Raw genomic sequence first — 15,009 nt, forward strand, 5'->3', positions numbered from 1 at the left:
TTGCAGCAAGCCTATTAAGTAGATAAAACAGTTTTTTCCATGCTACCAATGAGGAAACTAATCCTCATAAAGGTTATATGTATCTATTTTTTAAGGGAATAGCTCTATACTATCAAAGTAGGAATAAACTTTTAGAAATTTTATGATTTAAATCATACCAGGGTGCAGAAGGAGGAGTCACTGGTTTTGGAGTCAAAAGACAGTTTCAAATCTTAACTCTGACATTTAGCATCTACCTTGGAAAATCCATTTTGAGGCTCAGTGTCCTCATCTGAAAAATGAGAGGATTGGCCTTCATGGCCTTTGGTGTGCCTTCTCACTCTAAATATATGATTTCATGATGTCATTTAAGACCTCCAACCCACAGTTTCTTCATGTGAGAAATGAAAGATTTGGCCTGGTTGATCTCCAAGGCCCTTTCCAGTTCAAAATTTATGATGCTGTGAAAATATAAGCCTGATGCCTTTCATATGGACAACAGAAAACATCAACATTAAATAGAAACACATTGATAGCATTACAGTAATACTGGTTTATGGTGAGATGGTCTAGATTCACTATCATGGTTCTTGTATATTCTGTCTAATAAATATTATATTTTTAAGAATTCAAACTTTTGGAGTTCTGGGAAGTCTATGACTACTTTCACATCTAACTCCTTTCAACTACTCCACCTGCTCTTAAGGAAGCTAAGCTGCCTAATTGTAAGTAAAACTGACCTTGGCCAAGGTCACAGGACTCAGAAGTGGGAGAGCCTACACTGGATCCAAGGCTTTCAATTCTAGTCCCTGCCACCTAGCAGTGATCAGAAGCAATGGCATCTCTGGGTATGGAGGGCAGGGACAGCAAAGTTGCTGATACCAAATTAACCTAGTGTGTGGGGAGGGGGCGGTTGAGGGAAGAGAATGATAAGATAAAAGAACCATTCTTGTATCTCTTTTCGGTAGGTGGATTCTGGTGATCAGAGAAGACAGTCTCTGCGAACTGTGTGATGATCCTTGAACTTGGAAATGAAGCTGTATGAATGCAAGTTATTATTATACACCAGCTCCTCTGAAACAAAGGAAGATGCTTAATAAGAACTCTATGTAGGAGTTAACTTAAAAAAAAGCGCCAGGGAAGAAGATTTTCTGTATTTGTGATGGGTAATGGCAGACATCCAGAAAAGAATCTTAAAGCTTCATTAACCAAAGAATTTCCAGACATGTGCTCCCTAGACCATGTCCCAGTGACCTGTGGTGAAAGAAGCGAACACAGCACAGAGTCCTAAAAGACGCCTATAGAAGAATGGAACCTATGAACTTACTCAAGGGTTATCATTTACACCTAAGCTAAAGGAAGCGAGGGTGTGCCTTGCAGGGGGAGTTGGATTATTGTTCCCTGGTGTGAGGCCTATTAGCATCACAAGACTATTCAGATCTCTAGAGGCTGGCTAGATGGCAGCCCAGCTTCCCCAAAGCTAACAATTTTCTTTTTATAAAAAATTTATTTAACTTTTCAACATTCATTTCCACAAAACTTTGAATTTCAAGTGTTCTCCCCATCTCTCCCCTCCCCCCCAAAACTCCATGTATTCTGATTTCCCCTTCCACCTATGTGACCTTCCCAGAGGAGATCCATCCAACATGCCACCTTTCTTTAGTGTCCTGATATCATACAGATACTAGTGAAACATTCAAACTGTCTAGCAGTTATCTTGCAATCTCCTAATAAGACCCAGCCATCTCCCTTAATTAATCCACCCCTCCCAATTATCTATTTCCATTTTAAAGTACCTGCTATCAGTCAGGCACTGTGCTAAGGCTAGGGATACAAAAAGAGGGAAAATTTAATTCCTGCCCTTAAGGACCTTACAATTTAATGTAGACAATATACAAACAAATATATACAAAATAAGTTCTCTTTCTCCCTGCCCTGTGTGTATATACATACATATGTGTGTATACATACATATATAAGTATATCCACACATATATAAGTATATGTATATGTGTACATATACATATATATCCACATATATATATATATATATATATATATACATATACAAATGGAGAGAGAGAGAGGAGAGAATGGAGAGAGAGAGAGAGAGAGAGAGAGAGAGAGAGAGAGAGAGAGAGAGAAAGAGAGAGAGAGAAGAATTATTGATATACTGAAGGCACTAGAATTAAATACTTCTAGGAAAAGCTTCCTATAAAAGATGGGATTTTAGCTGAGAATTAGAGGAAGGTAGGGAAGGCAGTAAGCAAAGTTGAGGTGGAAGAGCATTATAGCCATGGGGAAGAGCCACTGAAAACGTGTGTAGCCAAGAGATGGAGTCTTGTTCATGGAATTAACCAGTTTCATTATATCAAAGAATATGGGGCAAGGAATGAGGTAAAAGAGACATGAAAAAACAGGCAGGGACTAGGTTATGAAGGGCTCTGAATGCCAAGCAGAGAATTCTGTATTTCATCCTAGAGGTGATGAGTATATAGGAGAGTGATATGCTCCTGCATTTTTCCTTTTTTTTTTTAATTTAATCTCTTTTTTTTGAATTTATTTATTTAACTTTTAACATTCATTTTCACAAAATTTTGGGTTCCAAATTTTCTCCCCATTTGTCCCCTCCCCCCACCCCAAAACACCGAGCATTCTGATTGTCCTTATCACCAATTTGCCCTCTCTTCTATCATCCCTCCCTTCCCTTGTCCCCATCTTCTCTTTTGTCCTGTAGGGCCAGATAACTTTCTATACCCCATTACCTGTATTTCTTATTTCCTAGTAGCAAGAACAGTACTCGACAATTGTTCCTAAAACTATGAGTTCCAACTTCTATTCATCCCTCCCTCCCCTCCCATTCCCTTTGGGAAGACAAGCAATTCAATATAGGCCATATCTGTGTGATTTTGCAGATGACTTCCATGATAGTCGTGTTGTGTAAGACTAACTATGTTTCCCTCCATCCTATCCTGCCCCCCATTGCTTCTATTCTCTCTTTGGATCCTGTCCCGCCCCAAGAGTGTTGACTTCAAATTGCTCCCTTCTCCTCATGCCCTTCCTTCCATCATCCCCCCCACCCTGCTTATCCCCTTCTCCCCCACTTTCCTGTATTGTAAGATAGGTTTTCATACCAAAATGAGTGTGCATTTTATTCCTTCCTTTAGTGGAATGTGATGAGAGTAAACCATGTTTTTCTCTCACCTCCCCTCTTTTTCCCTCCACTAAAAAGTCTTTTGCCTGTCTCTTTTATGAGAGATAATTTGCCGCATTCCATTTCTCCTTTTCCCCTCCCAATATATTTCTCTCTCACCCCTTAATTTCATTTTTTAAAGATATGATCCCATTCTATTCCATTCACTCTGTGCTCTCTGTCTCTGTGTGAGTGTGTGTGTGTGTGTGTGTGTGTGTGTGTGTGTGTGTAATTCCACCAACGACCCAGATACTGAAAAGTTTCAAGAGTTACAAATATTGCTTTTCCATGTAGGAATGTGAACAGTTGAACTTTAGTAAAGTCCCTTATGACTTCTCTTTGCTGTTTACCTTTTCATGCTTCTCTTCATTTTTGTGTTTGAAAGTCAAATTTTCTTTTCAGCTCTGATCTTTTCATCAAGAATGCTTGAAAGTCCTCAATTTCATTGAAAGACCAGTTTTTTCCCTTGAAGTACTATACTCAGTTTTGCTGGGTAGGTGATTCTTGGTTTTAGTCCTAGTTCCTTTGACTTCTGGAATATCCTATTCCACACCCTTTGATCCCTTAATGTAGAAGCTGCTAAATCTTGTGTTATCCTGATTGTATTTCCACAGTACTTGAATTGTTTCTTTCTAGCTGCTTGCAATATTTTCTCCTTGACCAGGGAACTCTGGAATTTAGCCACGATGTTCCTAGGAGTTTCTCTTTTTGGATCTCTTTCAGGCAGTGATCTGTGGATTCCTTGAATATTTTTTTTTGCTCTCTGGTTCTAGAATATCAGGGCAGTTTTCTTTGATAATTTCATGAAAGATGATGTCTAGGCTCTTTTTTTTATCATGGCTTTCATGTAGTCCTATAATTTTCAAATTGTCTCTCCTGAATCTATTTTCCAGGTCAATTGTTACTCCAAAGAGATATTTTGCATTATTTTCCATTTTTTCATTCTTTTGGTTTTGTTTTGTGATTTCTTGGTTTCTCATAAAGTCATTAGCCTCCATCTGTTTCATTCTAATTTTGAAAGAACTATTTTCTTCAGTGAACTTTTGAACCTCCTTTTCCATTTGGCTAATTCTGCTTTTGAAAGCCTTCTTCTCCTCATTGGCTTTTTGAACCTCTTTTGCCTATTGAGTTAGCCTATTTTTCAAGGTGTTATTTTCTTCAGCATGTTTTTGGGTCTCCTTTAGCAAGCTGTTGACCTGCTTTTCATGTTTTTCTTGCATCTCTCTCATTTCTCTTCCCAGTTTTTCCTCCACCTCTCTAACTTGATTTTCAAAATCCTTTTTGGGATCTTCCATGGCCTGATCCCATTGAATATTTATTTTGGATGTTTGGGATAGAGAAGCCTTGATTTCTACATCTTTCCCTGATGGTAAGCCTTATTCTTCCTTATCTGAAAGGAAGGGAGGAGACACCTGTTCACCAAGAAAGTAACCTTCTATGGTCTTATTTTTTCTCCCTTTTCTGGGTATTTTCCCAGCCAGTTATTTGACTTCTGAGTTTCCTTTCCACATCCATCTCACCTCCAAATCTGCCCAGATAGTGCTTGGGGACTGAAATTCAAATGCTGCTCCCAAGCCTCAGAGCTTTCAGCAGGGGCAGGGCTGTTATTCAGTGTGGCATTAAGGTCAGGCACTCAGGTGGGGGCAGGACTCAGTTCCCTCAGGGGGTTTATGCAGAGACCTTCGACCATGGATCTGAGCTCCTACCTGCTTTGGGAGCCCTTCTATGCTGCTGCCTCTGCTGCTGCCTCCTGAGGGGGCCTGAGTTATGGGGACACCCCACTCCCCTATCAGAGACCCTCTCATTGACCTTTGGCTCCTGTGGGTGGAGGGACCTGCGTGGCTGCTGGAGATTCTGTCCCTGAAGCCTGCTCAGATATGCTCTCCCCAGTGCCACAAGGGCCAACTCAGGGCTGGGCTCTGCTCCACATCGGGGGCATGATGGACCTTTCGTGTTGGTGTTCCAGGGCTCTCTGGAACAGAAATCTCCTCCACTCCATTGTTCTGTGGCTTCTGCTGCTCCAGAATTTGTTGCGAGTTCTTCTTTACAGGTATTTTATGGGCTGTGGGTTCAAAGCTAGCATACATGTATCTTTCTACTCTGCCCTCTTGGCTCCTCCCCCTCCTGCATTTTTCTGATGGCATCTTTATGAAACTACTACTCTGACAATGTAGGAGAAATTTAATATTTGACAAATACATTAATAAATAAATATTGGATGAGCTGAATTGTTAAATTGTTCAAGCACAGACAAATAGTGCCAGAGTCGGGATTAAAATTCAAATCTCTTAACCTCAGTTTCCTAATTTGTAATTTCCAGTAGGACCAGAAAAAGTTTCAGTTCTTTCTCCTCTCAAGATCTATGATGTACAATTCTATAATCCTTTAATTCTTTCCAGGAGCTCCTGAATTCATTGTTGTTTTTTATGTTTTAACTACACCAAGCTTTTGAGGTGGTAATGATTTAAAAGAGAAATTAAAAAAAAAAAAGTACTTGTTAAAGTGATAAAAGGCCAATACCCAGAGCTGAGTCATGAGATGCCCTCAAGATATGAATTATATTAATTTAACTCAATAAACAGTATTCATTCAGTCTAACCCAACTCAACAACGATTTATTAATTGGCTACTTCTGGAAGGATATGGAAGCAGGAGATGGATACTGAGTACTGGGAACAGAAACTGAGACATTTTTGTGGGCATGAAGAAAGTGTGTGTAGGGTCTCAATAGCAAGTAAGTCTAGAAAGGTAAGCTAGGAAAAACTGGATTCTAGAAGTCAAGCTAAATAGTTTGTGTTTTTTCGTTCCCTTAGAGGCTTAGGGAGCCACAAAGTAGAATATCAAAGGTTTCTGTGGTTAGAATTTTGTACTGACATGTTCATTGAAGCTCAGAGCTGGACAGGTCCTCAAAAGTCAGACAAATACCTAACCAGAATTCCCCAATACAATAACAATATCTCATTACTGCATCAAATAATCAATAGACAAGCATTTATTGAGGACTTCCTACATGCCAAGTTGTGTGCTAAGAACTTTGATTTGCAATGACCAAATAAAATAGTCTCTACCCTCAGAGGGCTTATATTCACTAAGGGGACAACATGTACACATATAAGTGCGTACAAAGCTTCTATTTTGGTCTCAGACTTTTCATTTAATTATGTGAACTTCATGATGTGAAAAAAAAATCTTTCTACCAATGCATCATCACCCATTCTGCAACTTAGAGTCTCAGAAAACTGTCTGATTAACCAAGGGTTAAATGATTTGTTAATTGTCATAAAGCCTGTATTTGTCAGAGGCAGCACTGGAATCCACATCTTCCCGATTGAGAGGTTGACATTATCCACTACACTGTACTTTCTCATATACACATATAAAATAATATAATTTAATTTTTTTGATGGAATCCAAAAAAGCCTCACATACAAGGTCACATTTGAGTTGAACATTGAAGGGAATTAAGGATTCTAGTGGGTGGAAAGAGAGAGGGTCTCACAGGCATGGGGGTTAGCTAATACAATTGCATGGAGGGGAGAGAGAATGTTATAGGGGAGGAACAGCCAGGAGACCAATGTAGCAAAACCAGAGTATGATGAGAAGTAATGTATAACACTCCAGTAAAGATACATTGGGGCTAGCTTACAAAAGACTTCAAGTGCCAAATTGTGGATTTTATAGTTGATCTTAGGAATAAGAGGGAGACCCTAGAGTTCTCAACAAGGACCAATCCAGTCTTTGTGAAGGAAGAAGAAAAGATTTAAAGGGCTGTGAGAAAGATAGTTATCTTCAAGTAGTTGATGATGTTCACATAAGAGGGATCAGTCTTGTTCTTCTTGGTCTCAAAGGGAAGAATTGTAATGTTATAACTGTGAAGAAAACAAGTTCAACTCAGTGTAAGAAAAAAAAACAAGAACAACTTCCTAACAATTTTTAGAGATAAGCCAAAGTAGAATGAGCTCTCCAGGGAGATAATGGTTTTTTCCCTCATTGGAGGTTTTCAGACAAAGGCTAGATAATTACTTGTCAGTCATGTTGTCGAGAGGATCCCTGGTTAAACATTCCATTTGACTAGCTGACCTCAGAGGTCCTTTCATTCTGTGACTTCATGATTCTAGCCACCACAGAGACATTTCATTCTGTTCTACCATATATGATTCTCTAATTGTTTTCTTTTCTTTCCAGAAAGGAGAATTTCTTGATAGGACAAATTGAAGTCAAGTGGCAGCACTCCAAGTGCTTGAGAAGCATCATCAATTCACCCCCCACCCCCCCAAGGCTTCCCCTCTCCATATTCCTTGCATGAACCCTCCTATTGCAGACTCAAGACTCTTCACCATCTTAGGGCATTTAATGCCCCCTTTGGCTTATCACTTTCTTAAATTGTGCCCTCCAGAATAAGTAACAATGATCAAGGATCCAAGAATAAAAATAATTAATGGATTTAGCTCACAATACCCATGTCTAATAAGTTGTCAAGTCTTGTTGATTCTATCTCTACAATATCTCTTGTATCTGACCTTTTTTCCTCAAATATAATCAACACCCAACCTCTAAGCAAGGCAATGTTCAATAGGACTGTCATCTCCAGATTGCTTGATACAATATCTTTCAATAGACACATTAAGTGTTGGCTGTAAGTGACCTTCAAGATCATCCACCATTACTGCATCATTTTACATTGAGAAAAACAGAAGCCCAGAGAGGACAAGTATGATCTCTGGTACAAAGAATAAGTGTTATGGCAAGTCAAGTCAGAAAGGAACCAACATGAGCAACTGATGGATGCACTCTGATGGAAGATGTGAGATAGGGTCTTAGATTTAGAACTGGAAGGGATGTTAGAGGATGTCTAGTCCCATCTCCTCATCCCATATGTGAGGTAATTAAGGTGAAGTGACTGGTCTAGAGTCACACAGCTAGCACATTTCTGAAGCAGGATATAAACTTGGTCTTCCTGACTCTAAATCCTCTTCTTTATTATCTCTATAACTTTAGATGATCTTTGGATATTAAATAGACCTTTTTTCCTTTTGAAAGACAAGTACAGGGAGTTAAAGTGTTGGACTTGGAGTCAGGAAGAATTAGATTCAAATGCTGCCTCAGACACTTGTTAGTTGCATGATCCTGGAAAAATCATTTCCTCTATTCCTAAGTTTCCTTATCTGTAGAATCAGGGGCTTAGATTCAAAAGTTTTCCAGCTGTAAATGTATGATACAATGATAATATAAGTCCCATCTTCTCCATGAATTCATAAGCTCTGTGATTTCAAGCAAGTCACTTAAGCACTGTGCCTCAGTTTCCTCAACTGAAAAAGTGGGGATAGCAATAGCACTTATCTCCCAGGGTCATTATGAGTATCATATGAGACAATATGTATAAAGTGCTTCCAAACCTTAAATCATTATGTAAATGAGAGTTATCGCCATTATCATTATTACTACTTATTAATACATGTACATTCTGCCATCTAAAAATTTCTGTGGGAGAGGACCAGGTTTTGTTGGTAGGCAGTCTAACGAAGGTGAGGCATTGAATGACTGAACTCAGAGCAAAGACTTTTATTTCCATGATAACTATTCACTGAACTCAGGTAAATCTCCTAACTGCTCTGTATCTCAGTTTATCTAGTTTTGAATGAATACTCCCATGGGTGCCTCCCATTTGTAATGGTAGGGACACAATGAGAAGATAGAATTAATGAGCTTGAGCAAAAAAGAAGTTAGCCTTTTGAGTTTCCTAGGGCAAAGGAGAAAGGGCACCATATGCTTCCCTCAGTAAACCCCGACTCCCCTCTCTCCTGGCTCCCTTCAGGGTTCAAAGTCACCAAGTGAAGTTTGTTCCAAACTGTATGAGCTTAGTGAATGTTAAATGATGCTTCTGTTCATGGAGTAAACATAACTAAATAGTGGAAATAAAGAAGAAAAGGAGATGAAGTCAGAGCCTTGAGGGCAGGCATCATTTCAATGAGTTTGTTTATTGGTTTGTTTCAGTTTTAATCTTTCAGTTCCCAGCACCCAGCACAGACCATTGCATAGAGGAGATAATAAACATTTGTCAATTGAATTGGCCCGAACGATGACACCATAGAGTAGAATGAGCAGTCTAATGCTGCTGAAGGAAGTTTGCCTCTTAGTGGAGATGGGCCCTGATCCAAGAAAGCCTTCAGTTCTTCCCCTAGTGCCAGGAGTTTGGATACTCAACTTACATGGCTAGTCTGAGGCAGAGGGACGAGACTAGGGGAAAGGTGGCCATTGGGAGTGCAGCTGGGAGGCCAAAGGAACCAAAGAGGGCAGATGATGGAGGAATGATCTGCTCCCTTCTGCAGCAGGTGGCCTGTTGTACTTGGGGTCCTCCCAACTAGCAAGGGTACAAAAGGACTACTAGGTGGGCAATACAATTGGATGTCTTCTGACTCATCTGAATCTGTGGCAATAACAGGGAGAGACAGAATGATAGAATGGTGAAACGCTAGACTTGGAATGAGGAAGACATGGGTTTGAATCTTGTCTCAGAACCTTACTAGATATGTGATCCAGAGCAAACTGCTTTGCTCCTCAGCTTCTTCAGCTATAAAATGCACATCATAATACCATATACCTCACAGAGCTGCTGAGAGGCCTCAACAGAAGTAGTGTTGAGAGCTTGGCCACTTGAAGAATTAGCAGCATGACCCTGGGCAAGTCAATCATATTCTGTGACTCAGGTGATTACCTGTAAATTAGGCCTCAATGGCCTATGATCCCTTATATATTTAGATATATGATCCTATAAGGGTTTTGCAACGTTTGATTCATTATGTAAATGTTATCTTTGTTTTTATTGTTAACAATAGTGGGGGAAATAGAAAGGCCTGTGATTACTTCTGGAAGCATCCTTAACAGACCTTGATTAAACCCTTTGTAGGCTTGAACTCATGGCGTGTGGAAGCTTTAGATTAATTTTTCTTGGATGTATCATCTCCACCGCTTATTATGTTATGGAATTCTAAAATTAGCAGAAAACTTAGAGGTAATTAATTCCTTTTCCAATACAAGGATTCCATCTATGATATCCCTTATCAACAGCCATTAAACTTTTGTCAGAACATCTCTTCATTGACGAAGAAGACCATGCCAACAGAGAAATGATGACATGACTTACACTTGACTTTGTTTTGAGTGAGAGAGGGCTGTGAAGGAACATCTCTAGTGACAGAGAACTCACTACCTCATTAGACATCTCTATTGGTTTCAAACAGCTCCAGTTGTTTACAGAACTCTTCCTTAGCCTGAGCTGGAATTTGCTGCAGCAACTTTGCCCTAAGGCCCAAGAGCTCTATGACAGAGACGCTGGGCATGATTCATATATTGTGTAAGATATCATTATCTCCACTCTAAGCTCTGCTGGGTTGTGTGTTTAGAAAAGACAATAAAGATGTAGAGGAAAGAGGTCAGCCCTAGCAAGTGTATTGTGCTTTTGGGTAACAGCTTCCACAATCTCTTTTCTCCCATGTGCTGGGGAACTCTGTATCCTCCCAAGTCACAAATATGATGAATAGCCTGAGGGGACTGACTGTTGTCTTCTTCAAGTAATTAGGGCCCAGGAGATGCTTGCTAGAATGAGAAGCAGTGATGGAGCTCAGAATACATTAGAAGGCATGTGAGCATTTTTGGTTTATTCATTTCATATATTTTAGCTGGTGTTCTGAATGCTGCTCCTTGAAAGCAGCAGTGGGACAATAATGAAGGGAAAAAAGCACTGCCCTCTGATACTTCAGAAAGAGAATTCAGAACACACAAGTCATGGGACAGAGTGGCAGAAGTAGAAATGACCTGAGAGTCAGGAGACTTGAGTGTGCCACTGTGTGTCCTCAGGTAATTCACTTAACCTGTCTGGGGTTCAGTTTTCTCACTTGGAAAAGTGTTGAGCTAGTGTAGCATTTTTTAAACTATCCTGTTTGACCCTGCTGTTTTACAGAACAGGAATAGGGACTAATTTTGCTTAGCTGAAGTAGCAAGGCATCCCAAGGGAGAGGCGGGAGTCAACACTTCTGAGTGAACCAAACTGCCCCCACCATCTCCTCTTAGATTCTGCTGGAGAATCCAGGAGCCCTTGAAAGCACCAAAGACCTTAGTATTGTCCAACGGTTCAACATGAGAAGCATATATAATATTAGTGGTGGGATGCCATTAAAGAAAATGCTTCACCTTCTGTTTTGCTCCTTTACCTAAAAGGACCACAGAATGCTTTTGTCTATTGCCTGTGCTGTCTCCCTACTTCGGGAGGAGGGACTGTCTAGGATTTTGCACGTAGTAACTTTTGAATAAATGTTTATGCACTCATTCAAAGTTTTAGGGGCAGCGATTGGAGATTGTGGCTCAGTGTCTGGGAGGTCAGAGGATCTACATTCAGAATCTGTCTCTGTCATTTACTACCTGTGTGGTCTCAGGAAAGTCATTTCATTGCCAAGAGTCTCAGTTTCCCAATCTGTAAAATAAGAGGGTTGGACTAGATGGTCTCTGAGGTTTGGATCAGTGAAACTAAGATGTTTCTCCTCTAAAATCCTCAATAGGAAATTACATGAAGTACTGCAGTCTCCAATAAGCTGAGACTGAGGTTTGTCCAAAGGGCAGTAATGGATTGATTGGCACATGTTGGGCGTGAATAGACTGCAATACTTGAAAAACTTAGCAGGAAACCAAGCATGCCTTTGTGTCTTAAATTGATTAAATAACACTGGTTCTTCATCTTTCTTCCAGTTATCCTCTTTGCCACTGTTCTTCCCCACCCCACCCTTCCCCCTCTCACTCTTGCTGCAGGGACCATACCCTGAAGACCTCAATCATTTCTGTTTAGGAACTCCCAGCTTGAGACCTGCTGGCTTGCTTGGCAAGAGCTTCATGGAACCTGTTATGTCTAGGCACATTTCATCCATGCTTCACTTTATTCCCCACATAATAGATATCAAGTTTGGGAATAATAATCAGATCAACATAGCCTTTGCTACAGTGTTAGTCTATTCCCTTATTGTTCCACTCATGATTCTTGTAAGTTTCCAAATCAAAATACTGTTCCCTATTGCAGTGTAGTTTATTACAGAGTAAGCTTCTCGAGGGTAGGGATTATCTTCACACTTTATAATTTGTATCCTCAATGCTTAGCACAGTGTTTGACATATGGTAAACATTTAATTAGTGCTTTGTCATCCATCCATTCATCCATTCATCTGTCCATCTGTCCGTTCATCCACCTCTTCAGGAAAAGCACTATGAAGGATGTAATCAGAGATATGTGTTACCAAGAAAAAGACAAAAAAATGGGTTAGTCATGTAGCAAGAAGAAGTGGACCAAACACTTCACTGGTATCCATATACTGTTAAAAGAATGAGATAATGGTTCCCATCATATGGGCAGACAGATGCCCTGTGCCATATTTATGGAAGAATCTTCTCAATACTTACACAGAATGGACAGATTCAGATGGGTTCAACTCAATTCATCAAAAATCCTCACAGACACTGTGGTTGGCTCTGGGTATAAAAAGACAAAAATATGAATGAGTGAGCTTAAGTTATATTGCTAGAAAATGACATATACCCAGCTCATTAAATATATGCCTATACACACATGTATGTAATATGTATGTATGTGTAAACACACATGTATTAAACGAAATAATTTCATGGGGTTGAGGTCACTAACATCTGAAGGAATCAGGAAATATCTCTTCCAAGATATGACATTTGCGCTGATCCTTACAGAGATTCCCAGAGGCAGAGGTGAGGAGGGAGAACATTTCATGTATAGGATATGAAGCAGGAAAAGGTAAGAAGTCAAGAGATGGATGTTTACCAAGAACACATAGAACACCAGTTTGGCTGGACCTCAAAGTGTGTGAGGGGATTATATTCTGAGCCACTGGAGGAAATATTCACACAGGAGAAATTCCAGCTCTATGGGAGTATTAGAGTATGCCTTGTATATTGTGTATCAAAATGCTTCTTAAATAAAATCAATATAGTTCTTGGAATCCTCAGAGCCCTTCATAGTTCAGCAAATGGACAGCCTCCAACAACAATATCTTTCTTCATCCCTTCAATCGATAATTCTCTAACCATCCTTTGAAATTAATTAAAATTTACTCATTCTGTATTTTTTAACTTGTATAAATAGGTGCTTCCTTTACTATGTAAGCTCCTTGAGAATAAGGGATGCTTTGTTTTTGTCTAATTATTTCTCAGTGCCTAGAACAGTCTCTCACAACACAGTTGTTGGTTAATAAAATACTTTTGAATTGTTGAATTGACCTTTCCTTATTTCCCTAAAGTCTAGGTTGGTTAGTTCAGTTGGCTAGAGCATGGAGCTAATAAGGCCAGCAGATGATACAAACTCCATCTGGTCCAGTCAGCTCTACCAGGAGAAACACTCTGCTGTTCCCAGAGCATACACTTAGGTTTCAAGAAACCACATCATCTCCATGTTGGATAGGACTTCAGGGCTCATCCAATATGTGCGTGTGTTTGTATCACTCTGCATCTGTCTGTTTCTGTTTGTCTGTCCATCTCTCAGTCTCTGTCTCTTGTTTGTCTCCATCTCTCTTTCTACTCCTAAAAGGGAAGGGACTGCCTTAGGAGTAGTGGATTCTCCTTTCTCAAAGATCTTCAGACAAATTCTGGATCACTATTCCATGTGTACTGGAATTAGACCATATTTGTTTAGAACGACTATGGTATAATGGACTCCTTTATCTGAATTCAAATCTGGCCTTAGAAACTTACTAGTTGTGTGACCCTGGCCAACTCACTTCACCCTGTTTGCTTCAGTTTCCTCATTTGTAAAATGAGCTGCAAAAAGAAATGGTGAACCCCTGCGGTATTTTTGCTAAGATAGCCCCAAAGAGGGTTATATATATATATATATATATATATATATATATATATATATATATATATATATATATATATATTCCTAGACTATATATATATTTTACTAACACTGAGAGGGACAGAGAGAGGAAGAGAGAGAGAGAGAAAGAGAGAGACAGAGAGAATAGCTGAATCACGTTAGTAGTCCAGGATGTCTAAGAGCAACTGAAACCCTGATTTTGAGTTTTCCCTTTGCTTCTCTGACCTTCAGCTGGCAGACCCTGCAAGGTCCCTGCCCAGGAAGCAACCCCCTCTCTCTGAGAATGAAGAAAGCAGGGACTGCCAGGGCCCCACTGGTATCCCATCAGGAGGCATTCTTGATGGGCTCTCATGCAGGAGAGGAGAAAAGCTACCTTGAATGGCCTCGAATACTGACAGGATCCTTAGCTGGGAGGTCCACAAGATACTGAAATCTCCCCTTCTCCACTTTTTTTTCTTTCCTAAGAAGGAATCATTTAAAGGAACAGGGGAAAGAACATCTTTTTGGTAGGAATATTATTCAAGACACCTGAAAAGGTCTCCTAATTCAGAAAGGCAAATTATTTGGCTGTTCTCAGGAGTTATTGTCGGGCTAATTTTTTCCTAGCAGCCAGACTGCTTCCAAAGCGATATCATATTAAGCGTACATCTATCAGCAGACAAGCTGTGAAGATTCCATTGTGTACCTTAGTACAAACAGAGCCAAGCTTGGAAAGAAGAGAAGTGTCTGAGTTTGCTTTTTTAGAAAAGAGATAGCACGGTGTGTCTCAAAGGAAAACAACAAACCCTCAATCCCAAACTAGCATCCCTGGCTTCCAACCTTGTTCCCATCACTAACTGTGTGACTTTGGATAAGTCATTTGTCTTTATTCAGCCCTATTTTCCTTAGTCAGATAAGAATGGGGCAGTATGAAATGGATTCTAAATTCTCTTTAAGCTCTGAAATGCTA

At 39.9% G+C, this 15,009-nt stretch overlaps 1 long non-coding RNA gene across 4 annotated transcripts in view; it reads right to left on the minus strand.

Moving 5' to 3' along the window:
* Nucleotides 1-9,131: 9,131 nt before the first annotated feature.
* The window catches only part of LOC140530311 (uncharacterized), a 126,883-nt gene continuing 121,005 nt past the window's right edge, over nucleotides 9,132-15,009 (minus strand). For 2 of the 4 annotated variants that reach the window (XR_011975898.1, XR_011975896.1), the window contains 2 exons: nucleotides 12,617-12,685; nucleotides 9,132-12,421 (listed from right to left, as the gene is read on the minus strand). This is a non-coding gene — a long non-coding RNA (uncharacterized lncRNA). Of the gene's footprint in view, nucleotides 12,686-15,009 lie in introns of all 4 variants that reach the window. The other 2 variants (XR_011975897.1, XR_011975895.1) reach the window with 1 other exon arrangement.

This window comes from Notamacropus eugenii, chromosome 2 (genome assembly GCF_028372415.1).
Source record: "Notamacropus eugenii isolate mMacEug1 chromosome 2, mMacEug1.pri_v2, whole genome shotgun sequence".
Taxonomy (NCBI): Eukaryota; Metazoa; Chordata; class Mammalia; order Diprotodontia; family Macropodidae; genus Notamacropus; species Notamacropus eugenii.